Genomic DNA, 26697 nt, shown 5'->3' with positions numbered 1-26697 from the left:
AACACAATTCTGTGTATCAGAATGGGTATCTAGCAGTATGTTGGATGCCGCAGGAATTACAAAAATGAGTAAGCCATGGTCTCTGCCTTCAAGGAGATCAGGGTTCTTGGGGAAGTAGAGTAGGAGATTACATAATATAAAGCTCAGATGAGTTCATGTGTCTTTTATTCATCAATTATGACATAAAGGATGGGAAGAAAATTTGAGTGATGAGACTTCATGCATTCTTTTTTTAAAATTGAGGTAAAATTCCCATAACAGAATTAACCATCAACCATTCTTATCAGTGGCATTCAGTACAGTTCATCCTATTTTAAAAGAGATCTGAAGGAAATGAAACAGTCAATAGCAAAGACTAGAGAACTGAAGTACCTCAGTCTCTAAATATGTCACGTCACATTGCACCCAAATTCTTTCTGTTCTAATGATGCCCAATTTCTGCTTAGTTTGTTAGCAATGCTGAGCAAACTGGTCATCTATTCAATCTATGACCTATATTTCTTGAATAGAACGTGTATTAGGTGTTAGTATCTAATTTGGAATTCTCCCAGCTGTGTATTTTCTTCAGTGTCTCCTATAATTGTAAAATCCATGTGGGGGGACTTCCCTGGTGGCGTAATGGTTAAGAATCCGCCTGCCAATGCAGGGGACACGGGTTCGAGACCTGGAAAGATCCCACATGCCGCAGAGCAACTAAGCCCATGGGCCACAACTACTGAGCCCGCATTCCACAAATAGTACTGGAGCCCGTGTGCCTAGAGCCCGTGCTCCGCAGCAAGAGAGGCCACTACAATGAGAAGCTCGCGCACGGAAACGAAGAACAGCCCCCGCTCGCTGCAACTAGAGAAAGCCCAGGCGCAGCAACAAACACCCAACGCAGCCATAAATAAATAGATAGATAGATAAATAAATAAGTTTTTTAAAAAGTTAACATAAATTCCACATGGGCCAGTAACCTAACTAGTTGTTCATCACTATATCCCTAGAGGAGAACCGAGCACACAGATTATGTAAAAAGCATTTGTGAATGATTGATTACTACTCCTGGGATCTTTATTTTCACTTGTCCCATATCTATTGCCTCATGTCATAGCAGTGGTCAATATAATCTGGTGCACCCAGTAAAGACTTGGGGCTGCGATTGTCCCTGGAGCTAAAGTCAAATCCTGACCATTCTGAGCACCAATGAAGGCAGCTGTTATTGGGTCGCACAGGAGGTGGCGCTGTTGCGCTTTATCATGACTATAATTTCACCTGGACAGGCGTCTCCTTTATACCGGTCTTTCAATCGCTAGTGAAGGAATTGAATAAGTTGATCAGCGACAAGTCCAGCTTTTACAGTTTCGGCAGAGGTTTCCTGCTGGTTCATGTGTGGTGAGTCCCGGAAACCTCAGTGCCCGCAGACTTTCCTTTGTGGGGACCCCGCCCAAACTCCATCCTTTGCTGGCAGCCACGCCCCACAGTGGGAAGGAGGGACTGAAAAGCATTTCCTTGAGGACGGCACAGCTTGCCCTACCCAAAACAGTCTTTTTTTTTTTTTTTTTTCCTGATTGGGCCCGTTTCATCTGAAATACAGAGTGACCGGAGGAAGGACACGGTAGTAAAAAGGGTTTGGGGGTACTAAGGGTGGGAGGGGGATGGCAGTGATGCAGCTCTGGGTGGACTTTGATGTTTGGGAAGAAAAAAAGGGAGGCGGCCGAAAGTGGGGTGGTTGCGAGTGGCTGTTTCTATTTTATGTGAACAGCGATCACCAGGTGAATGAATCTGTATTTCTTTGGAACAAGCATCTCGTGGGTTTTGGCTTCTGTCTTTTTTTAAGGAGAGGCTAAACTTGCCTCAGCAATTTTGGCAAGGACAGAGGCAGCCAGAAAGCGAAGTGATGAGGGGTCTCTGTGTATTACTGGAGAGGAGGCCATCAGGAGAAGGGAGATATATAGAAACAAGCATGTACAGGAATTACAGTACTTGTCACAGGACAATACAGTCGTTCAGACGTGCCGCCTTGGGCTCCCTGCTGTCAGCTTCAGTTCCTCATCTCTTATGCATAATGAAGAACGTAATTACCTCACGGGGTTGTTGTGATATTTAAATGAGATGAGATAATATCTGTAATCACGCTTAAAAATCGTGCAGTCTGATAATGCTGTTCTTCGTTTACCGAATTTCAGTTTCCTTCTTAATTTGTCTTCTTTTTCTTTTTTATTGAAGTATAGTTGATTTACAATATTATTAGTTTCAGGTGTACAGCATAGTGATTCAGTATTTTTATAGATTTTACTCTGTTAAAAGTTATTACAAAATAATGGCTATTATCCCCTGTGCTGTGCAATATATCCTTGTTGCTTATGTATTTTATACAAAGTAGTTTGTATCTCTTAATCCCATACCCCTATCTTGCTCCTTCCCCCTTCCCTCTCCCCACTGGTAACTACTACTTTGTTTTCTATATCTGTGGGTCTGTTCTGTTTTGCTATATACATTCATTTGTTTTATTTTTTATATTCCACAAGTAAGTGTGAATACAGTATTTGTCTTTCTCTGTCTGACTTATTTTACTATGCATGCTGTTCTCTAGGTCCATCCATGTTGCTGCAAATGGCAGAATTTCATTCTTTTTTATGGCTGAGTAATATTCCATTATATATACATATATAATGTATATATGTCTTTTTTAATCCATTTGTTGATGGCCACTTGGGTTGCTTCCATATTTTGGCTATTATAAATAATGCTGTTTTGAACATTGGTGTGCATGTATTTTTCAAATAAGTGTTTTCATGTTTCCGGATATATACCCAGGGGTGGATTTGCTGGGTCATGGTAATCCTATGTTTAATTTTTTGAGGAACATCCATGCTGTTTTCCATAGCAACTGCATCAATTTACATTCTCACCGTTAGTGTACGAGAGTTCCCTTATATCTACATCCCTTCCAACATTTGTTATTTAAAGCTATTCTCACAGGTGTGAGATGATATCTCATTGTGGTTTTGATTTGCATTTCCTTGCTGATTAGTGATGTTGAGCAACTTTTCATTTGCCTGTTAGCCATCTGTATGACTTCTTTGGAAAAATGTCTATTCAGGTCTTCTGACCATTTTTTTGATTGGGTTGTTTGGTTTTTTTTAATATTGAATTGGATGAGCTGTTTGTATATTTTGTATATTAAGCCCTTGTTGGTTGTGTCATTTGCAAACACTTTCTCCTATTCCACAGGTTGTCTTTTTGTTTTGTTGGAGGCTTCCTTTGCTGTGCAAAAGCATTTAAGTTTAATTAGGTCCCATTTGGTCACTTTTGCTTTTATTTCTTTTGCCTTAGGAGACTAATCCAATAAAATATTGCTATGATTTATGTCAAAGAGTGTTCTGCCTATGTTCTTTTTTAGGAATTTTATGGTTTTATGTCTTACATTTAGGTCCTTTAACCATTTTGAGTTTATTCTTGTATATGGTGTAAAGAAATGTTCTAATCTCATTGTTTTATGTAGCTGTCCAGTTTTCCCAGCACCACTTGTTGAAGAGACTGTCTTTTCTCTGTTGCATATTCTTGCTTCCTCTGTTGTAGATTAATTGACCATAAATGCGTGGGTTTATTTCTGCTTTCTATTCTGTTCTATTGATCTATGTGTATGGTTTTGTGCCAGTACTGTGCTATTTTGATTACTGTAGCTTTGTAGTCTAGTCTGAAGTCAGGGAGAGTGATTCCTCTAGCTGTGCTCTTCTTTCTCAAGATTGTTTTGGTTATTTGGAGTCCTTTGTGTTTCCATACAACTTTCTTAAGTATTTGTTCTAGTTCTGTGAAAAATACCATTGATATTTTAATAGAGATTGCATTGAATCTGTAGGTTGCCTTGGGTAGCATGGTCATTTTAACAATATTAATTCTTCCAATCCAGGAACAGGATATATCTTTCCATATGTTTGTGTCATCTTCAATTTCTTTCATCAGTGTCTTATAGTTTTCAGAGTACAGTTCTTCTGCCTCCTTAGGTAGGTTTATTCCTAGGTATTTTATTCTTTTTGAAGTGATTATAAATGAGTTTTGATCCCCTTCCCTCTGTCTTCTCCTTTGATAACCCCTTTAATGAAAATATTGGTGCACTTAATGTTATCCCAGAGATCTCTTAGATTGATTTCATTTATTAAAATTTGCTTTTCTTTTTTTTTTGCGGTACACGGGCCTCTCACTGTTACGGCCTCTCTCGTTGCGGAGCACAGGCTCCAGACGTGCAGGCTCAGAGGCATGGCTCACAGGCCCAGCCGCTCCGCAGCATGTGGGATCTTCCCGGACTGGGGCACGAACCCGTGTCCCCTGCATCGGCAGGCGGACTCTCAACCACTGTGCCATTAGGGAAGCCCAAAATTTGCTTTTCTTTTTGCTATTATGATTGGGTGACTTCCATTATTCTATCTTCCAGATCGCATATGTGTTCTTCTGTATCACTTATTCTGCTATTCATTCTTTCTAGTGTGTTTTTTATTTGTTATTGAGTTCATCATTTTTGATTGAGTTTTTAAAAATATATTCTAGTTCTTTGTTAAAATTCCCATGGTGTTCATCTATTCTTTTCCTTAATTTAGTTAACATCCTTATTACTAATGCTTCAAATTCTTTACCTGGTAATTGTTTATTTCTGTTTGTTATTTATTTTTTCAGCATTTTTTTTTTTGGCTTAACTTTCTCTGACTGTATTGACTCTATGAACAGTTACCTCTTGCAGTCTTGAAGGGGTGTTCTTGTGTAGGAGCATCCCTGTACAGACTATGTGTGCCCAGTGCCTTTGGCGGGAGAGCTGGATTTACTGTGTATGCAATCATGTCTTTCCTCAGGGCGTGCTGGCAGCTATCATTTTGGTAGGAGGTGGGGCTGGACATGGAGGGGCTGGAGCTGGAGCTGGTGTGAGGCGGGACTTCCCCTCTTCTCAGTGGCCATCGCTGCCCTATTGGGGGTGGGGTATGACCCCAAGTTGCTGGAGCAGAAGCTCTGAGGGTTGGTCCAAGCTGGCTCTGTTTCCTTTAAGTGTGTTTTCCCCTCCCTCTGTTCTGGGACCCTTGTCTGAATTGTCTCTGATGTGCTGCACATGCAGATGCCTGCAATTGTTTCCCTTGCTCCGCTCAGAAGTAGCCTTGGATCCAAGTCCCTTTTGCCCCTCACAGCTGATCACTGCCCCACCCAGGTCACCTCTGCATTGAACAGCTGAGCTTTCTTCCTGGCTGTGGCCACCCCAGATCCAGTGTCACACTAAGACCCAGAGCAAGTGGGGCTGGAGAGTTCACTCTGCTTGGGCTGGGGCACATGCCGAGGCTTTCTCGGGAAACCTGGCAGCCACTGGAGTAGTCCTCACTCCGTCCTCTCCACTTTGCCTCAGGGGCAAGCCAGCACATGTGCACTCCTCACGAGTGAGTCCAGGCTCCCCACAGCTCTCCTGTTAGCCCCAGTGGTCTTCCCACAAGCCAAGGGAGCTCATCTCCCCTGTGTAGGACCCCAGAACTGGGATGCCCAATATGTGGCTTGAACTGCTCGCTCCCCAGCATGGGTCTTCACCTGTGTAATCCTCCTTTTCCCCTGAGTCCCTTTCCAGGGGCACAGGTCCTAACCTGATCATTTCTCTTCCCTTCTTATCCAGTTATGTGTGGATCTTTCTTATAGCCTTGTTTGTACAGGAGTCTTTCTGCCAGTCTCTAGTTAGTTTTCAGTGAGAATTCTTCCATATGTAGATGTATTTTTGATGTGTTCGTGGGGGAGAAATGAGCTCCACCTCCTCCTACGCCACCATCTTGATTGATCCCATCTCTGTCTTCTCTTTTTCTTCATTTGTTTTTCCTTTCTGTCAATCCCTCAACTTCATTCCCATGTTGTCTCCTATCTTTCCCTGTTATTTCTGTGATTGTGGACTCCTGATATGAATCCTCTTCCCATCTGAGTTGTTCTACGTTTCAGACCAAGCTTTCTTCCCACTACTTACTTGCAGCCATCGGTAGTTATGGTGATAAAGGCATTAAGCTACTGTAATGTGTAACACACCCACACTGAAAAGTACCCGGAAAAAGCCCTGTTCCCAAGTGCTAGGGGTACAGCCAGGAAGAAAATAGCCAAAGTCCCCAAATTCTTCGTGAAGGCTTTCATGCTTTCTCTTCTAACTCCCCACCAGGCTACTGCTCTGTGTCTACTTCTCGGCTGTGCTAATAAAAGGACGTAAAGAAACTGAGTATGCCCTCAAGGAAATTACTATCTGGTTAGAAAGAAACAGATAATCATAGGCAAACTGATTAAGTACTGAATAAGTAAGTTGGGTATTCAATGCTCTATATTAGCATATCATTTCTTGGATACAGTTTCTAACTGGGGAAAGTACAAGTAGAAGGGAATAAATGTACACAAAGAAAAAGGAGATATTATATACATAGTGGAAAGTGGAAAGAGTCCTGTCCTGAGTCCAAGGATCTGAAATCTGTTTTAAGCTCTGGTACTTTTTGTGAGCAAAGAACAAGGTACTTACCTCAGTGTGCTTAGTTGTTTTATTATTATTATTATTTTTCTGTCTTAGAAAATAAAGGGTTGAGGTAGACTGGCAAATCTTGGGAATTCTTCCAGATTAAAAAACTGGGTCTTTTATTGTGGAATTTCTCATAATTTCTCTCAGTTTCCTAACCAGAATGATCATGAGGAGATAGGTTAGAATTTAGCTGAGGAGACAGTCAACTCGGGATAAGGAAAGGAAAATGGGGATGAAGTGAAAGGGTTCCTATCCATGCCTTAGCTTCAACCTCATTTCCTAAAGTTAGTCTTACCCCCCTCAGCTCAGGTGGCTTAATTCTTCTTCTGGGGTTTTACCTTGTTCCTTTATTTGGAGTGTATTCCTCTGTCACCTCATTTTGCCTAATTCTCTCTCTCTCTCTCCCTCTCTCTCTCTCTCTCTCTCTCTCTCTCTCTCTCTCTATATATATATATATATATATATGGTTGGTTATACATCCCGATCTTGGAGAAGTGGCTTATGTAGGAGACATCCTATAGGGCCCATCATCACACTCTCCTCTGGCCACCAGAGCCATATGCTCTAAGGGTACCCCCTATGTGGACTGCATGGACCCTTCTGTTGTGGTGAGCTGACTACTGTAGGTGTGCTGGTAGGCAGGGCTTGCCCCCAGCCAGTGGCTCTCAGGCCCTGCCTCATGTGAAGGATGCTGGCCCACTGGAGGGTGGAACTGGATCCTTGGGTGACTGCTTGTGGGGCTTGAGTTGGGGGGGTTCCCAGGGCTGGTTCCCCCCATGTGGCTGGTTTCTTGGCCTGTGGGGTCCTAGGACTGGTGCCTACTGGCTGGTGGGCAGATAAGCCCCTGGTGCTAACAGGCTAGAGGAACGATTCCAAAACGGTGCTTGCCAGTGTTACCGAAAGCTCGGCCTCTCTGTACACGGGTGCCGAATCAAATCCTGGAGACAGAGTGTTGGGTGAAGTAGAAAAGGATAGCTTTATTATTCAATACTCTGCCAGGCAAAGGGAGACACACTGGGCTTCTGCCTCAAAAAACTGTGTGTCTCAACCCCAGAGGATTTGATGAAGGGTTTTACAGCAGTGGTTCAAAGGTGGGGTCTCTGACAAGATTAGGGTGTGAGCAGGGCTGCTCTCCCTTAATCTCATCTCAGGTCTCCTAATCTTGATGAGCTTCTCTGGTCCCTTTAACCTTTCCTCAGGTGGTTTCGTGGCTGCTCCTCCCTAGATTAGCAACTGTTCAAATCCGCCCTGTGGAACTCAGGGAAGGTCATGGAGGCTGGAGTCTTGTTTATAAGAAATGGTGGACAAAAGGAGGCCTCCGTGCCTGCCCCACTAGGTTTCACCAGCACCAGTATTCTTGTAGTAGAATGAGTTCCCAAAATGGCTTCTGTCAGCATCTATGTCCCCAGAGGGAACCCCAGTTGCTTCCTGCCTCTCTGGGAGGCTCTCCAAGATCAGCACATGAGCTTAACCCAAGCTCCTTTAAAATTCCTGCCTCTTCACTGGGTCTTGGAGCATGTGAGATTTTGTGTGAGCCCTTTAAGACTGAGTCTCTTTTTCCATTTCTCCCTATGCAACTCGCCCTAGGCAAGCCCTACTGACCTGCAAAGCCAGGCATTCTAGGGGCTCAACTTCCTGGTGCAGGAACCCCAGGCTTGGGAGCCCAATGTGGGACTCAGAACCTCACTCGTTGGTGAGAACCTCTGCAGCTGTTATTAACCTCCAGTCTGTGGGTCACCCAGCTGCAGGTGTGGGGCTTGACTAGACCATTCTCCTCATTCTCTTCACCTCCTACTCATCTCATTGTGGTTCCTTCTCTGTATCTTTGTGAAAAATCCTCTCTTCTAGTCGTCAGGTCATTTTCATCTATAGTTGCTCTGTAAATGGTTGTAATTTTGGTGTGCTGGTGAGCAGAGGCGAGCTCAGGGTCTTTTACTCCATCCTCTTGACCACTCCACCTCAATAAAACCAATTCTTGACAATTGCATGATCATAGCAACTTGAAGATAGTGATTGAATTTTTTGGACCTACACTTTTATACTTTCATGGACTAAATTACTGGGAAGAATGATAAATGAAAGGGAAATCTGCTTCAGTTTTTTTCTTGTACAGCTGTTAACATCTTATACCTTCAGTCATAGTAAACTGCCCCATCTTTGTATAGTTAACAGTGGTTCTTAAAATTGTCAGGTGACAAAATACATAGAAATATGGTGCTGTTTCTAGAACATTGATCTAAATTAAAATTATTATATGTATATAATTCTAGGCTTTGTTAGAATTCTACTAAGAACAAATTGTAGTAGATGCTAAAGTTTAAGAAAAAAATGTGTTTCCAAGTGTACGTTGTAGCCATAGAAAAATCTCAATAATACATATATAAGACTCATGTTAAGCCAGTTAGCTTGCTGGAGAAGACTTCAAAATTATTAGTTTTCATCTGATTATCATTTTGAATGATTTAACCAAATGTACTCTTTTGTTGGATAAATGTGGGGTGTTGGGTTGAACAACTCTGGGAGACACCATTTATGTTATATCCGTATTATGCTATCACCTGAATGATGAAAAATATTTGCCAAAGATGATAATTTGGAGCTTAGAGGAGATGATCTTAAACATTTTTTTTTCTGACAATAATAAGTTTTCAAGACCAATTGTAGACCCAGCCACCCCTAGTTTGTGTCATTAGGATCAACCTCTCCGAAGTCCCTTTTAAGTCAGATGGGGTTAGCTTAGCCCAGACAAGGAAATCACCTGCTGACCCTTGCCTACATGCTGTACGATGCCCCTCCAGCTGAGACCCAAAGTCAGTGCTGCCTCTGGCTAGTTAGAGGCTACAGCAGCAGGAAAGGATTTGTTTATCTGAGTAGAAGTGACAAGCTTGGCTTGTGGTTCAAGGAAGGGGGAGGGGAGCTGAGGGAATGCTGAAAATCTGTCTCGACTGCCTTGTTTTCTACGGGATTTATAAGCAGATTCCACAAATCCAACCAGTCTGGTCTAAAGCTGCCCTGCCTCCTACCTCTGTGGTCTTTCCCAGTAGGTCCCAATGCCTCACCCCTTGAGTGTTCCTTGGGGCTGATATCTTAGTATGAATCAAAATGAGTTTTGGGGGAGGGATAAATAAGCAGAATATTCACAAGAATATTCTTAAAGCCCTGCAGTGCCAGCAAGGAGAACACAACTGGGATGTAGAGTCTCTCAAACCTTGGAAACGTATGGGGTAGATTTCCAGAGGTTAATCCAGATACATACACAACCCAAAGGCCTGGCAGGCAGAAGAAACTATGAAACTATAGGCACGTTATGAATTCTAAGAGCTAGGATCTTCCTCCTTATCTTCATCTGTACAAAACTTAACTTAAAGAAGAGATCAAATGTCCAGTCAGCCTTTGGAAGGGTGGAAAATTACAGTAAAAGAACACCAGGTGGACATTCAAGGCACACAAAGCTAGTCTTAGCTTAAGTTCTAATTAGCTGTTGGAAGACACCTAAATCCTGTGCCTCAGTTTCCTCATCAGCTACTTATGGAGGTTAGGGCTTTTTTGGTTGCTTTCAAAGGGCTCTTCTTGTTGTACATGTTTAGAATGCATTTGTGGAGTTCATGTTGCATCTCACAGTGTACCTGTAAAGCAGGATAAGAAATGGAAGGCAGGGTTGCTATTTTTATAGTTTCTTTAGCAGGGAGCTGTGTCTGTAGTGGCACAGGAGGTACAGTGGTGGTTTATGGTATGGGAGTAGAATGGCTTTTTGACACTGAAAGTTGAACCTGCTGTGTTTGCGTCCCTTCTTGAAGCCCAAATAGCTCCCTTAATACCAAGTGACCTCGATTTCATGCCCTGTCTTTCTTGTCCTCACCCATGTTCCACTCTTAAGATGGTCTAATAATGGATTCATGATCAGAAGGTCCCACATCTGATTAGATCTCTGATTTATTTTCTGACCCTAGGCGAGTCACCTTTTCACTTGGATCTTAGTTTCCACATGCAGTATGAAGTTCTTAAAACAGCCATGGATTATTCTGAATGGCTTGCTATCATAAAAATGAAGATAACTTAAGGGACTGCCCTGTGGTTAAAATACCATGCTTCCACTGCAAGGGGCGTGGGTTCAATCCCTGGTCAGGGAACTAAGATCCTACATGCTGCATGGCCAAAAATAAATAAATAAATAACTTTGAAGAACACTTCAAGTTTTTAGGATTGGGAAAAAAAGAAATGTAGATTAACCAAACGCTGTTTTGTAATTATCTGTAAAGCACCTCCCCTTCATCACCACCACCTTTATCTTTCTAGGTCTGCTTTTCTTGGGCTGATATTAAAATTGATTATTTTTAATTCACTGAGTTAATGCACTGGGAACTAGAGGCAAATTGACTTACAAATAAAAGTATGAGCTTAGGTTATCTACAAACAGACGGGCAATAAAGACTTGATAGTATCAGCAAGACCACAGGTTGTGGGCTTATAGAGAGCTAGATAATGTGTGAGATCAATCGCTCAGACAAAGTTCACTGAACCTTGGGATAGAACTCTGTGCTAGATGGAAATCCCCATATCTTCATACTGAGTTTAACAGCTATATTGGAGGCTGCACCTCTGTGGCCTTTATTTCAACATTAATCACACAAATTTTGGGCGCCCAGGGAACAGATTTTTTTATAGGTTAGGTTTATAGAAACATTTATGTTGCTAACAATTTAGAGATGTGACTCTTGTTACATTCTCTAGTCCCGCCAATTCATGGCAACCTAAGAAACTGAGACCAACTCAGGAGGTAAAAGGAAAGAAACTGGTTTCTGACACTGAGAGCTACAGAATGTGGCGTTCTATAGTCTGTGTACTTACCCAGATATGAGAAAGATAAGCAGTGGGCTTCTATTATCTTATATAAGGCATGTCTGGTCAGCTTCTAGGAGACATGTACTGTGCAACCTGTTTTAGAACTGATTTTCTCAGACACAGAACATTCTGTGGTATCACCAAGCCACACACAAATTCTGATTTAACCTTTAGAGGCCATGGACCTGCAAATGCTGACAATAAATGAGACTTGTATACTGAAAACTACAAAATGTCATTGAAAGAAATGAAAGAACTGAATCAGCAGAAAGACGTCCTGTAGGAGTAGGAAGACTTAATATTGTTAAGACAGCAGTCCTCCCAAGTTGATGGACACAGTCAATGCAGTCTCTGCCGAAATTCCAGATTTTTTGTTCAGAAATGGTCAAGCTGATTCTAAAATTCATATAAGAGGGAACACAAGGGACTTAGGGTATCCCAAACAATCTTCAAAAAGAGAACAAAATAGTAGGACTCAGACTTCATAATTTTAATTTTTTTTTTTTTTTTTTGGCCACGCTGCACGGCTTGTGGGATCTTAGTTCCTCGACCAGGGATTGAATTGAACCCAGGTCCTCAGAAGTGAAAGTGCTGAATCCTAACCACTGGACCGCCAGGGAATTCCCCAGACGTAATAATTTTAAAACGTACTACACAGCTGCAGTAATTAAGACATGCGTTATCGGCATAAGGAGAAATATGGACTTCAGACTCTGGGACCCCTGTTTTCAGGCCTCCAGCCTCGGATTGAATTATAGCCCCAGATTTCCTGGTTCCCCAGCTTGCAGATGGCAGACTGTGGGACGCCTTGGCCTCCATAGCCTTGTGAGCCAATTCCTATAATGAATCTCCTCTTATGTATGTCTTTCTCTATATATGCTGTTGGTTCTGTTTCTCAGAGAACCCTCACTAATACAATGGATGAAACTTGAAAACTTGCTAAGTGAAAGAAGGTCACAAATTGTATGATTCAATTTATATGAAATATCCCAAATAGGCGAACCTTTAAAGACGGAAAATAGATTAGTGATTGCCTAGGGACTTGGAGCGGGGAGGTGGGCATTGGGGAGTGACTGCTACCGGTACAGGGTTGTTTTTTTGGGGTGGGGGATTAAAATAGTCTAGCAGTGTGGTTGCACAACCTTCTGAAAATGCTAAAAAGCACTGAATGGTATACTTTAAAAGGGTGAATTTTATGGTATGTGAATTATATCTCAATTTTAAAAAAAACCCCAAAGCAATATTAAAGGTAATTTTTAAAAATATAAACTTATTTATTTTTGGCTGCATTGGGTCTTCGTTGCTGCATGCAGGCTTTCTCTACTTGCAGCGAGCGGGGCTACTCTTTGTTGCGGTGCGCGGGCTTCTCATTGCGGTGGCTTCTCTTGTTGCAAAGCATGGGCTCTAGGCGCGCGAGCTTCAGTAGTTGTAGCATGCAGGCTCAGTAGTTGTGGCTCAGGGCTCTACAGCACAGGCTCAGTCATTGTGGCACAGGCTTAGTTGCTCCACGGCATGTGGGATCTTCCCGGACCAGGGCTTGAACCCGTGTCGCCTGCATTGGCAGGCGGATTCTTAACCACTGTGCCACCAGGGAAATCCCTAAAGGTAATTTTAATTTTTTTTTAAAAAAAAAGTTTTTTGAGAATCTGCTATGGAAGCAGTATATAGTATAATGTAAAAACACAGATTCTAAAACCACACGACCTGGGTTGAGGTTCCAAATCCCTGCTTACTAGCTGTGTGATCTAGAGCAAGTTACTTAACCTCTCTGTGACACAGTTTCTTGATATGTAAAGTGCTTAGAACAGTACCAAACACATGGTGAGCACTGTATAAGTGTTTGTCATTTTAACTATATGCCATAAAATGTACTAGGCAGTATCGGGAAGCAAACACCAGTATCGAGGAAGCGGTGCTGAGCACAAATATCAGTTAAGGGTGGTGGCGTCCACAGCAGGTTGCTTCACTTGCTTTATTCTTTGAACTCTGCTCCTTGCTCACTCGTGAAAAGAGCCTGGGTTTAGTGGAAAAGGAGGGAAAGATACTGTGGGTCCAAGGATACAATACCTGAATTTAACCTTGCTACCTGGGTCCTGGAAAAAGGTCCAAAATATGTTAGGAGAGATATATAGAGAAAAAACCAGAGCAAGGGATGGAGAACAGTACTTCATATATGTTTGTTGTTCAGTTGAATGTGTTAGGCAACAATTCTGAGGGTTTTCCTCTGGAATTTAGACGCTAACCTCATGATCTTTGTTCTCTTGTCCTATCTTTGTTGGGATCTTTTTTGCTCTTTCATTTCAAAATGTAAGATCAAGCAGACCTTTAAAGTTCATGTCCCTGCCACATTTTTATTCCCAGGACAAATCAAGAACCCAGGAGGGTGGCGGGCATTTCAGGCAATATTTGCATCCCTTTGCTTTAAACTGCTTTCTGCATCTTTGTAGGGGTGCATTTACAGTTATTGATTTTTCTGTGGATCCCAATCTGTTGACAGACACCAAATAGAGATTCTAGCAGAAGGACTGGATTGCATACCCATTTTGAGGGAATGATATAAGGTATTAAATTCCCTACTTAGAAGGATAGAGAAAAACCCTGTTGTCTACCTTTCTCTGGTTTTACACTTCTGAATTCTCTTCTACTATGTAAATATATTTTATACATACTTGGTTTCATCAGAGTTCTGCTTTCTTGAATATTCTCCATTGGATATCAATAAATTATAATGCCTTGTATTTTTACTCTTTACATATTATTTCTTGGTGCTTTACATACAACCCTTTGACAAAGAGATGTTAATTGACTTGTTTAAGGTCACACACAAGAACTTGCTGACCCAGAATCATTACTTAGATCTTGTGACTCCTTTGCCTGTATTAGGAGAGGTTTCTTCCCTTTTACTGTACGTTTCTCCTAGAACCTCCTATTGAGAAATAATCTGGGTGAGGAAAATATGGTGAATTCCAGGGCAGAAGGCAGCCGAAGCCTGAAGATTAATGCCAGGGCCTCATTATACTGGCATCCACGCTGGTACCGATATAGCGTTATTTAAAATTCATTCGATATCAGATTTTTCTTCTAGGTGAACCTCATATCACCTTTTTTAAGATGCATTAACCTTTGTCTCCCTAAAGACATATGTGATATATGAGAAATATGATATATGAGTGATATATGAGATATATGAGTGATATATGAGTGATATATGAGAAAAAGTATGACTAATAAAGATGAAAAAATTAAAAGAACCTTATGTATTTTAAAAAATAAATATATATTTTTCATTTTTGGCTGCGTTGGGTCTTCGTTGCTGCGCACTAGCTTTCTCTACTTGTGATGCGCGGGCTACTCATTGTGGTGGCTTCTCTTGTTGTGGAGCACGGGCTCTAGGCGTGCGGGCTTCAGTAGTTGTGGCTTGCGGGCTCTAGAGCGCAAGCTCAGGAGTTGTGGCGCACGGGCTTAGTTGCTCCGCGGCATGTGGGATCTTCCCGGACCAGGGCTCGAACCTGTGTGCCCTGCACTGGCAGGCGGATTCTTAACCACTGTGCCACCAGGGAAGTCCCAGAACCTTATCTATTAAATTAGAGCCTGGTGACTTTCCTCTGTATTAAGTAAGAAAGGAAGATAATGCTGGTTTAAGGCAGAGTTCCCAAACTTGGTTGCTTACTGGAATTAACCTTCAGAGCTTTAGCAAATCCCAGTACTTTGTTCCCATTCCCAGAGACTCTGATTCTGACTTAATTGATGCATCTTGGGCGTTGAAACTTTTAAAAAGCTACTTCAGCCACACTGGTTTAACTCTGGGAGGGGGTTAGAGTCGGGGTAAGGAAATCTACAATCAGTTTTATCTACTTTTATTGTAAGTATATGATGTTTTAAATTTAAAAACTATGAAGCAATTTATAAAAGAGAACACGAAAGTAGAAAATTTAAGATTTAAAAAAATCAGGTACTTCACAGAAGGAAGGTGAGAAAATTGTAGTAGAAGCCTGGTAATATTTACTCTTAAGAATACATTAAATTTAGATTTCAGGAAATAATTTTCTTATTCCTGTGATACACAGACACATGAGTATTCTAATTGTGTTATTATGTCATGATATTGGTATGAAATCTCATACAAAAGGATAGGTCATTTGAAGATATCATAATTTGAATAATAATAGTTATTATTATAGGAATATTTTTATTTCTATAATTATTATAGGAATAATAATAGCTACTGTTTGCTATGTGCTATATATTGTTCTAAGGATCATTTAATTCTTACAGCGACTCTTGGAGCTAGATAATACTGTAAACCCAATTTAACAGATGAAAAAAATGAGATTTAAGAGAAATTAAGTAATTTGCTCAAGAGTACACAGCTAATTAGTAGCAGAAATGGGTATATTGGGTTTCAGAAATGCATTGGGCTATACTTCTGAGACCTGTAATAAAAACTGAAAGGTAGCTGAAGCCTGGGAGTATGCCTTTTTGGCCTTCGTTGTGGAAGACATAAAAGACCTCAAGGAAAGAAGCATCTAAAAACAAAGCATCTTCCTCATACATGTAAGTTCAGAGCAGGAAAGAAAGGGACAAAGACAGATGGCTGAGATGGGGCCAGCTGTTGGGCTGCACTGGGGCTATATTAAGACAACAGGCCAGCTATAGAAGAATCTCTCACTTCTATTTAAGAAAATACATGCCTACACACCCTACTCACCCACACCCACATTCTCCATATTCGCGTGCGCACATGCACTGGTTCTGCATTTTTTTGCTCACTGAATTTATTTTCCAACTATTCTCCTTTAACACTTAGCGAGTCTTTTGGCACTTTCATGGTGTTGTGCCTGTGTTAAGAAGAAAGGGATTTTATCCACAGTTATGCCAGTGCTTTGAAGGAAAGCCACACTCTCTTGAGCTCATCATGGTGGACCAGTAGTAATCAGAGTTAGAGACCGTCAAGTAGAGTATATTATTCAGGAACGGTACGTTGGACCCCTTGGTCTGAAAAGTAATTATGCTACACAAATGAATTCTTGTTAGAAGAGGAACTTATAACTACTACCATTGAAGAACACTTTTACAATCTTATTAATTCTCACTAGAATCCTCTGAGCTAAGTGGTCATGATGATCTCAGTTGTAAAAATTAGAAAACCAAGGCTTTACAAGGTTGAGATAAGTCCATTCTGCACCTCCATCTCTGATGCCTGTGTTCTTTCAACTATACCACAGTTTGATGAAGATGATATATTAACTTTGTTCCCGAAAGTTCCAACTTGGCTGTTTCCCAGATAGGAAAGATAACGCCTCCAGCAAGCAATGAGAAAGGACTTGCTAAACTTCAGAGCTTCACCTTGACTTTCGGCCAAGAGAGCCCTCTGAAGCCATAAATCTTGACTTACTGATTCTACCTTATCTTTAATTCTGATCACTAGTTAAGAAGAAGATTTTAAAGAAGAGTTTCTCTTCTGTCTTTTCTGTCACCCTCAGCCAGTTTTCTTTTGATGTCTCTGCTTTCAACTTTTTCTGGCTTCCAGACTTTCTTCCTTTTCATTTTTTTACTATAAAATAATGAAGGCTTAATTCAGACTATCTGAAAAATAAAAAATGGAGGAAAAAATCAATCTTACTGTCACCATTGTTGCTGTAACATTCTGATATATTTCTCTTTTGGGTTCCCCTGCATGGGTGTTTCCCCCTAACCAGTACTGGTGTGGTCTTCGCTTATATATGCATATTTTAAAAATCTGCTTTTATCATCTAATGTGCTACCAATTAAAATTCCCCATTTATTAAAAATTTTCATGAACATAAAGTTAATGTATTTACAGTATTCCACTCTATAGCTATATAAAAATTTAACATCCCACCTTGCATTACTTAGGGTTCTCCAGAGAAATAGAATCAGCAAGAAGTGTGTGTGTGTGTGTATTTATCTCACTATCTATCAGTCATCAATCTATCTACCTATCCAATCTATCAAGATATACGAAATCCATGGATACTTGGCAAGTTCAAAATCTTCAGGGTAGGTGAAGACCCAGGGAAGAGTTGCCATTTGAATCCAAAGGTAGTCTGCTGGCAGAATTCCCTCTTCTTCTGGGCAGGTCAGTCATTTTCTATTAAGACTTTCAGCTGATTTGATGAAGCCCACCCACATTATGGACGGTAATCTGTTTTATTCAAAGTTCACTGAGTTAAATGTTAATCTCATTTAAAAAATTCCTTCACAGAAACATTTAGAATAATGTTTGACCAAATATCTTGGTAGCATGGCCTAGCCAAGTTGACACAAAAATTAACCGTTACACTCTTTTTGATGACAATTTGTTTATATTTTTATCTTTTTTTATTGTAGAAAATTTCAAATCTATACAAAAACAGAAAAAAGTAGGTAGGATGGGAAGATGGCTACCGATGTATTAATCACCCAAATTCAACACTTTTAAACACATGGTCAATCTTGTTTTTTTACATCTCCACCCACTCTCCTTCAAGTCCTGGGATTATTTTGAAGTAAATGTATATTTTTGCTTTCAAGAGAAATAGATGACAGTACAATAAAAATGTTTGTCTGTGTTCGGAAACATCTCCCATTTAAAAAAGATCTTCTGGGACTTCCCTGGTGGTGCAGTGGTTAAGAATCCGCCTGCCAATGCAGGAGACATGGGTTCGAGCCCTGGTCCAGAAAGATCCCACATGCCGCGGAGCAACTAAGTCTGTGTGCCACAACTACCGAGCCCATGCTCTAGAGCCCACGTGCCGCAACTACTGAAGCCCGCATGCCTAGAGCCCGTGCTCTGCAACAAGAGAAGCCACCGCAATGAGAAGCCCGCACACGGCAACGAACAGTAGCCCCTGCTCACCCACCTAGAGAAAGTCCACATGCAGCAACGGAGACCCAAAAATAAATAAATAAATATTTAAAAATAAAAAAGATCTTCTTATAATTGACTCCTAGGAGAGAAATTATTGGGTCAAAATTATAAATGTCATTAAGGCTCTTCATTTACATATTGCCAAATTTGTTTCTGTAAATGTTGAAATTTTGATAACCTGTCAAAAAAAGAAAAAGAGAGACCTTTTTTTTTTAAACCCTCCTGCACTGTTGTTGGGAATGTAAATTGGTGCGGCCACTATGGAGAACAGTATGGAGGTTCCTTAAAACACTAAAAAAGAGTGAGCTTTTTAATAAGGCTCTTCAGTGCATCAAAGTTCTTTCTTTCATTTTTGTCTTAAGCGGATAAGCAAAAAAAAAAAAATTGCGTCTTGTTTTTTTTTTTTAATTAATTAATTTATTTATGGCTGTGTTGGGTCTTCGTTTCTGTGCGAGGGCTTTCTCTAGTTGTGGCAAGCGGGGTCCACTCTTCATCGCCATGTGTGGGCCTCTCACTATCGCTGCCTCTCTTGTTCTCTGTGGAGCACAGGCTCCAGACGCACAGGCTCAGTAATTGTGGCTCATGGGCCCAGCTGCTCCGCGGCATGTGGGATCTTCCCAGACCAGGGCTCGAACTCGTGTCGCCTGCATTGGCAGGCAGATTCTCAACCACTGCGCCACCAGGGAAGCGCCCTTGTTTTTATTTTAATGTGTATTATTTAATTACTAGTTAAATTGAATATCTTTAATCTTACTCCCCCGTGGTTCTATATTTGTTAAACATTTTGGTTTGATGAATTTGTTTTCTTCAGTTTTTCATTTTCCATGGCCATTTATTTATTGGCATCTTAATAATTTTCTTATTTATTGCTGTAAAATTTCTATGCTTTTATTTGTTCATTGGTTGATCTCTTTTTTTTTCCAATTGGAAAGAATCTTTTCTTTAAAATTTAGCAAGTCCTTGCCAATCCAATATAACTTATACTGCTATTTTTTATGCTTCTTAAAACATACAGTCATTTTTCCAACTAAAATTTATTTTTACATAGGGATGAAGCAAGGATCTGAAGTATTTTTGCCAAATGAGTAACCCGTAATATGCATATTATGCGTAATTCGTATAATGCGTAATCGATCTCAGCACTTCTCAATGTCAGGTAGAGTTTAGTATCTCCTGGGAAACATGGAGACACTCTTCCTTTTTTCAGTGCTGATAGGTGAAAGCATAATCTATTGGATTCATAATCATCATAATCTCTTCCAGGGTTGGGGGGTGGTGAGCTCCAGCACTATAGTACTAGTATTTTCTTAGAAGCTCACTAAAAATTCTAATGTACAGACCAAGTTTGAGAATCTGCTTGTTTTTTTCATGCTGACTTCTTTATACTAAATTTCTAAATATATGTTTTATTTATAGGATATTTACGTGTTCTATTAATCTTTGTCTCTATTTTTCAGTGTCATTGTGTGTGAGTGTGTCTGGGTAGGTGTGTGTGTGTGTATGTGTGTGTTAGGCTTTGTCATATATTCAGGCTGAGAACATGCCTCTCGGGCTCAAAGTTTGATTTGTTTTGTTTTTAGAATAAAAGATTACCTCATGCTGGGATGTTGCTTGTTCCCTCCCTCATCTTGCTGGAGCCCTAAGTTTCCAAACAAACCACCTATAAGAGCTCTCCCTGGGGGCTTCCCTGGTGGCGCAGTGGTTGAGAGTCCGCCTGCCGATTCAAGGGACGCGGGTTCGTGCCCTGGTCCGGGAAGATCCCACGTGCCGCGGAGCGGCTGGGCCCGTGAGCCATGGCCGCCAAGCCTGCGCGTCCGGAGCCTGTGCTCCGCAACGGGAGAGGCCACAACAGTGAGAGGCCCGCGTACCGCAAAAAAAAAAAAAAAAGACCTCTCCCTGAACTCTTTATCTTAGTCTTCTCATTCTTAACTAAACATCTTAGAAAAGCTACCTAAACACATTTTCTCCACATCTTCACTTTCTGTTTATTCCCTGAACCACACCACTCTCTGGCTCTGCTGCTGCCCTGACACTACTCTTTCTATGGCCAAGAGTGATCTCCATGTTGCCTTTATCCATTGGTGACTTTTTTCTCGTAATTTTCGTCAGCTTTACGACCAATTGTCTGAGCAAGAGATGTGAAATTAACTAGGTTGCAGAGGTAGACGGTAGGTAAAGATGGACAGTTCGGTTATAGAGTCAAATGCAGGCAAGAATAAGCAACTTGGGTTTTTGGTGGCGTGAACAGAGCACAGGGGCAAGAGGTCCTGGGGTGTGTGGGTAGACATGAAGTAGAGCAGGGATGGGGTGATGGCTGTGATTCAGGCTCTAGGCCGGCGGGGGTGTTTACCTGGGGGGAGATGTCTTCCCATTTGTAGCAGAACCTCAGTAACCAGAGTATAGAGCAAAGTTCTAATCTCATGAAGGAGGATTGATTTAGGCAGAGAGGACAGTAAGATCCTATCCACCCGTGAGGATGGATTCAGGATGGGACCCCAGATTTGAGAGTGCTTGGATCCATAGCACGGGAAACCAGACATGTCTTGTGAAAATGGATCGAGGTTTTGTCCTCTCAAACTGGGGAGGATGGTGAGAGGAAGGGGAGAGGGGAACTGAGACTACTGATCACTGTTGATCTCCTTACTGCCTCTGTCAAGATGGGTTCAGGACCTGGGTGAAGACTGAGCCAGCAGATAGGTGGTATCAATGGAACCAGCTAGAAGGAGTTGAGGAATTTAGAGACAGAGGTTAATTAATTAATTAATTATATCACTATTTATTACAGCATTCTACCTGTTTTTGTACCTTTGTTCACAGCATTATGCTCTTTGATCCACCACATCTAAATCTCCCTTCCTCGACATGACTGTTTTTTCTTTTTTAAAAAATTTATTTATTTATTTATTTATTTTATTTATTTTTGGCTGTGTTGGGTCTTTGTTGCTGCACACTGGCTTTCTCTGGTTGCGGTGAGCGGGGGCTACTCTTCTGTCCGGTGTGTGGGCTTTCTCTGGTTGTGGTGCGCGGGCTTCCCACTGCAGTAGCTTCTCTTGTTGTGGAGCACGGGCTCTAGGCGTGCAGGCTTCGGTAGTTGTGGCTTGTGGGCTCTAGAGCGCAGGCTCAGTAGTTGTTGCGCACGGGCTTAGTTGCTCCGCGGCATGTGGGATCTTCCCAGACCAGGGCTCAAACCTGTGTCCCCTGCATTGGCAGGCGGATTCGTAACCACTGTGCCACCAGGGAGGCCCGACATGATTGCTGAATTCAGACACCTCCTGGCAGGTGTAATACTTAGGCTGTCAAATCACACCTTGTAGGTGTATGCAGATTTTTTTAAAATATTTATTTATTTATTTGGTTGCCGTGGGTCTTAGTTGCGGCAGGTGGGCTCCTTAGTTGTGGCTCACAGGCTCCTTAGTTGTGGCATGGGAACTCTTAGTTGAGGCGTACATGTAGGATCTAGTTCCCTGAGCAGGGATCGAACCCGGGCGCCCTACATTGGGAGCGTGGAGCCTTATCCACTTCACCACCAGGGAAGTCCCTGTATGCAGATTTTTAAAACCTACATTAATTTGTGATTACTTTAACTCACTCTTCAAACACAGTACTACGTATACTTAGATCCACAAATATTATAAATATTTTGGTAATGGTTTTTTGTTGTTTTTTTATTTGTAGTTATATATGCTTACCTGATTGGTACAGCTGTGTGACTATCTCCCAACCTGGAAAACAGGTGAAGAAGGGAGAGACTAATATACTGTATATGGATTGCCTGTAATGGACCTGGCACGACACCAGGTATTTTACATAAATTATCCCATATAATTTTCAACAGCCTTGGAAGGTAGATATTATTGTCTCCACTTTACAGGTGGAAAAACAGAGGCTCAGAAAGTTAGGATAACTTATACACAGTCACGGTGAATAGTAGAACTGAGATTCAAATAGAAGCCCTACTCCAGAGCTCCTTCCCTTACTATTACCCCAAAGGAAATTACAGGCAGGGGAGGGATAGGAATGAAAACTTGCGAGATTCTGGGGCTGCCATGATGTGGGTAGGAAGATGCAGGTCCAAGGGAGCCTTCAGAATTTGAGAGAGGCAAGGGGGGATTACTGGTTGTGGGGGCTTCTTGGCTGGCCTGCCCCTTTTCTGGTGTCATGCATTTCCTGCAGCTCTCTGTAGTTCTTTACTACCCTCAGGAGAGAAGCAGGTGTCTCGGACCCGAAATTAGGAAGAGAAGGGATGACAAGGTCAAGTGATATGCTCAGTGAATCACCTACCAACCCAGAACTAGAACTTCAAACCTCTGCTCTGTAATCCTAGCACCAGGTCAGCGCTGATGCTACTTCCCCGGACTCCAGACCGCTCAGCTCAGAAGCACGCTGGCCCACTCCTGAGGCGGGGAATCTACTGTTTGCTCCTGACAGTGCAGAATGAGGTGGTGATGTGTTCCCACAGGTGCCTTTTTCATCTTGCCAGGCCTTTGCTATTGTTTACCTGGAATTACCTTCTGTGTATAGAGCCCTTACAAGGGCACACCCTGTGTGACAAAGCACTGAGGTGAACGGCAGCTGAGCTGATTTCCTGATTGTGGAGTCTCCTATCTGTCTCTCTGCCTGCCTGCATCTGGGACTCATTTATCAGAGAATGAGAAAGTGTGCGTGTGTGTGTGTGTGTGTGTGTGTGTGTGCGTGTGTGTGTGTGTGTGTGTGTGTGTGTGTGTGTGTTTCCCACAATCTTTTGGAGACTGTCTTCCTTCTTTCTTTTTTTTTTTAAACTGTGAACTGTTTGTCTTATTAGCATTTCCTGATTGGCAAGCTTATAAACATATTCCACAACCTCTACAAATACACATTTTCTCATTGCATAATTTCTTTCGATGTGGTATAAGGTGTTTGTCCAGTGAACAGAAACATCTTCAGTTTTTCTCTAGTAAGAAGATAAAGTAGTTAAATGTAGACATGTTCAGCAATTAATCAGACTGTCTTCTTTCTGCCCTCCTCTCTGCAGAGGGCTGTGTGTTAGAAAAGGCTGGAGGCGTGGCAGGACAACAAAATAGATCTCCTCACTTATAGGGGAAACGGAAACGGTCAAAAGATTTTTAAAGTACCAGAAGCTCCCCCTTAGAAGGAAAAGCCAAGTGGGGTGAATCACAAAGATGGGGACTGGTCCCTGGAGATGCAGTGTGACTGACAACAGTAAAAACAAAGTATTTGAAACAAGCCCCAAGCAGCACATACAGGCATCTTTGGTGTGTCCATCAGGTAGGAGAAAATAAATGGATCAGAGGCAACTCTGTTTTCAGAGCAGGTGGTGATTGTATGTTCTTGGCCTTTCCTTTTTTGTTTTTTGTTTGTAATAACCCACAGTGCCCAGCGTGTCACTGATATTCAATCACTGAATAAGGGAGTGGACAGCACTTTGCTGGGAGTTGATGTTGGGAGGCAGCAAAGGAGCTAAAGAGCCATTGGCCTTTCCTTCCTATCAATAATCTTTATTATGGACTTGGGAAGTTGCTGTTGGTTAGTAATCCCAGAAAGAGAAGATAGCCAGCAAGAGAGAATATAATTATATATATATTATTTCCTGACTTTGGAGGTTTGCACGTGGTGGATGCAGGGTTATGGAATCGGGAATGTGATAAGTAAAATGATCATTATAATAAAAACAAAATGTCTCGAATTTGTATAACACCTCAAAGGGCATAAAATGTGTTCATGTCTGTAATGATATTTAAAATCTGATGCTGTCTGTGACGTGAGCACCGCACCTCGTGCCTAGGAGTCCTGGGGCTGCGTGTCTTGCATTCCATGTCCTCCCCTACGGAGCAAGCTTTTCAGGAGAAGCCAACATACAATTTAGGCTTCCTCATCTCTACTGCATATCACGTATATTTCAGGAATTCTCAAAGAGGTAAAAACTCCTGACAGGTAAAAATAAGCAAGAAGAGCTGATAACGCTCTGTCCTGTCGTCAAAAGATTTTGTTTAAACATGGTCAGGACTCCAGGCAGCATGGCAGGGCCTCTCTTTTTATGGTTCAAAGTGCATTTCAAGCCTTAGGTCTCTAGGAAGGTGGAAGAGGGTGCAGATCAGCCCAGTCACAATCCTTCCATATCTGAGAAGTACGGGAGGACGAGGGGTTCTCTCTGGCTACCTCCTCTCCTCTCCGCCTTATCTGCACCAGGAGATATCCCTGGGCATAAGGTGAGTTATCTGTGCAAGTCTGATTCTCTGGGTTTAAAGAGCAAGCCCTTTCATCTACTTGTCCTCTCACGAGTGCACTGCAGGAGAAAGGTAGAGCCTGAGGCGCTCGGCAGGGCAACTCTAATGATTAGGCCAGTGCTCTGTCCGCTGGGGGTTCTGGCCCTTTCCTGAGCCCCGGGCTCACAGTGGAAGATCGCTAGTGCTGGAAACCAGGCCCTTTTCCCCAAAATGGAAGATAGAGATAGGCTTGGGCTCAGATCCAGGAAAATGAATAGACAAAGAAAATGATCCTGGATTCCATCACCTGGTGAGTACTGGAAACCATTTCTGATTCGACACTCATATTCAGAAAGCATTTTGAAGACAGACATGCAGATGTGCCCCTAGGTGACCTCGGAGAATGCACAGATTCTACTCACCTGTTCTTTCCAATTTATGGTCTATTTGTTGGTGAAATTTAGTTTCAGCCTTGTGGTTTCCATGATTGTTTTGCATTCTGACATAATTCCTTCTTGACACTATGTGTCTTGTGCATTTGAATGGCAAGGACATACACGTAATGAAGTAGTTTATTATTTATTTATTGGGCTGCATTGGGTTTTCATTGCCGCGCACGGGCTTTCTCTAGTTGCAGCGAGCGGAGGCTACACTTCATTGCGGTGCACGGACTTCTCGTTGCGGTGGCTTCTCTTGTTGAATGGGCTCTAGGCACGCGGGCTTCAGTAGTTGTGGCTCGCGGGCTCAGTAGTTGTGGCTCATGAGCTTAGTTTCTCTGTGGCATGTGGGATCTTCCCGGAACAGGGCTCGAACCCGTGTCCCCTGCATTGGCAGGTGGATTCTTAACCACTGCGTCACCAGGGAAGTCCCAATGAAGTAGTTTAAAGAACATTGGGTTTGTAGTTAAAAGACTGAGGTATGGGAAATTACCTGGTGCTCCAGTGGTTAGGACTCTGCGCTTTCACTGCTGAGGGTGCGGGTTCAATCCCTGGTCGGGAAATTAAGATCCCGCAAACTGCACGGCCAAAAGAAAGAAAAAAGTCTGGGGTATGAAACCTTTCTCTGACATTTATTTACTTGCCTTTTGTTTTTTTAAAAACCCTAATTCAGAACTTAATCTCTCTGAGCCTCAGTTTCCTCCTGTGTGTGAAAGTGGCTAGCCTAGCATGATACATCCACACTGTAGCTCATCAATATATGTTTATTGGATCTGAAAACAGGAAGGACAGCTCGGTTTTCAGAAAGTAATTCTGGAATCCTCTAGATCTGAGCAGTTCTTTTCTATCTTGCTTCCAACTTAACATTGTCACTCCATTAAGTGAAGTTTTTGGCTAGACAGCTCAGGGGTAAGGATGATGGGGGAAGAGAAGGGAAGGCTGAGTGACAGAGCCAGGAGGCAGATGGTCTCTGTCTCGGGGTGCCACCTCCACATATTTTATCTTCCTCACTTTGGGTCTTTGTGTCCTCTGCCCCATAGCCCACAGCTAATAACCCCCTTGACCCAGTGCAGTGCCCAGCTAGGCAGCGGGGCATTTGTCTGTATGAAGATAATATGGCTGGCAGATCCACTTGTGCAGAGATGCAGGTGGTAAGATTGAGGGTGAGGCAGGCATAACAGATTTAATCACACCTTATGGGAATGGGACCATGTGTCATACAGTCTTTCGAGGAATTTCTCACAACACATAGGCAGACAGAGTACAGGAGAATGCACCTAAATTTTTTTTTTTTTTTTTTTTGGCCTCAACCTGTGGCATGCGTGATCTTAGTTCCCGGACCAGGGATGAAACCCCTGCCCCCTGCAGTGGAAGCTTGGAGTCTTAACCACTGGACCACCAGGGAAGTCCCTGCATCTAATTTTTAAAGTTCTATTTGTAGATGAATTTTGGTAAGAAGAGTTTCTTCTGGACACTCACAACTAAATCGCTGTTTATGTCTGGGACATTATTATGCTAACTGAACAGAAATGTCACTCATCAGAGTTGTGTTATTATTGCAAACAGAACTGTCTTTCTTTGTGTGTAATAAAACAGATGCAAAGATGCAGTGTGCATTGTACTTACATTGTAAATATGTGTAAGAATTTGGAGGGCTAATATGAATACTTAGTTCAATTCCAGTTGTGATCATTCACTTTTTTTTTTTTACATCTTTATTGGAGTATAATTGCTTTACAATGGTGTGTTAGTTTCTGCTTTATAACAAAGTGAATCAGCTATACGTATACATATGTCCCCATATCCCCTCCCTCTTGCATCTCCCTCCCACCCTCCCTATCCCACCCC

General features: G+C 42.0%; 1 protein-coding gene across 3 annotated transcripts in view; it reads left to right on the top strand.

Moving 5' to 3' along the window:
• Positions 1 to 26697, top strand: part of STYK1 (serine/threonine/tyrosine kinase 1) — a 51924-nt gene that overhangs the window by 2382 nt on the left and 22845 nt on the right. The window contains exon 1 of one of the 3 annotated variants that reach the window (XM_004281146.3): positions 1417 to 1597. The exons of 1 other annotated variant lie outside the window; for it this stretch is intronic. The gene's annotated coding sequence lies outside the window, so the exon portion shown is untranslated. Of the gene's footprint in view, positions 1 to 1416; positions 1598 to 22932; positions 26301 to 26697 lie in introns of those variants that run through there. One more of the 3 variants, XM_049694948.1, reaches the window with a different exon arrangement.

Source organism: Orcinus orca, chromosome 11 (assembly GCF_937001465.1).
Source record: "Orcinus orca chromosome 11, mOrcOrc1.1, whole genome shotgun sequence".
NCBI classification, from domain to species: domain Eukaryota; kingdom Metazoa; phylum Chordata; class Mammalia; order Artiodactyla; family Delphinidae; genus Orcinus; species Orcinus orca.
Note: the sequence above shows the minus strand (reverse complement) of the source record. Positions and strands in the feature narration are given on the sequence as shown.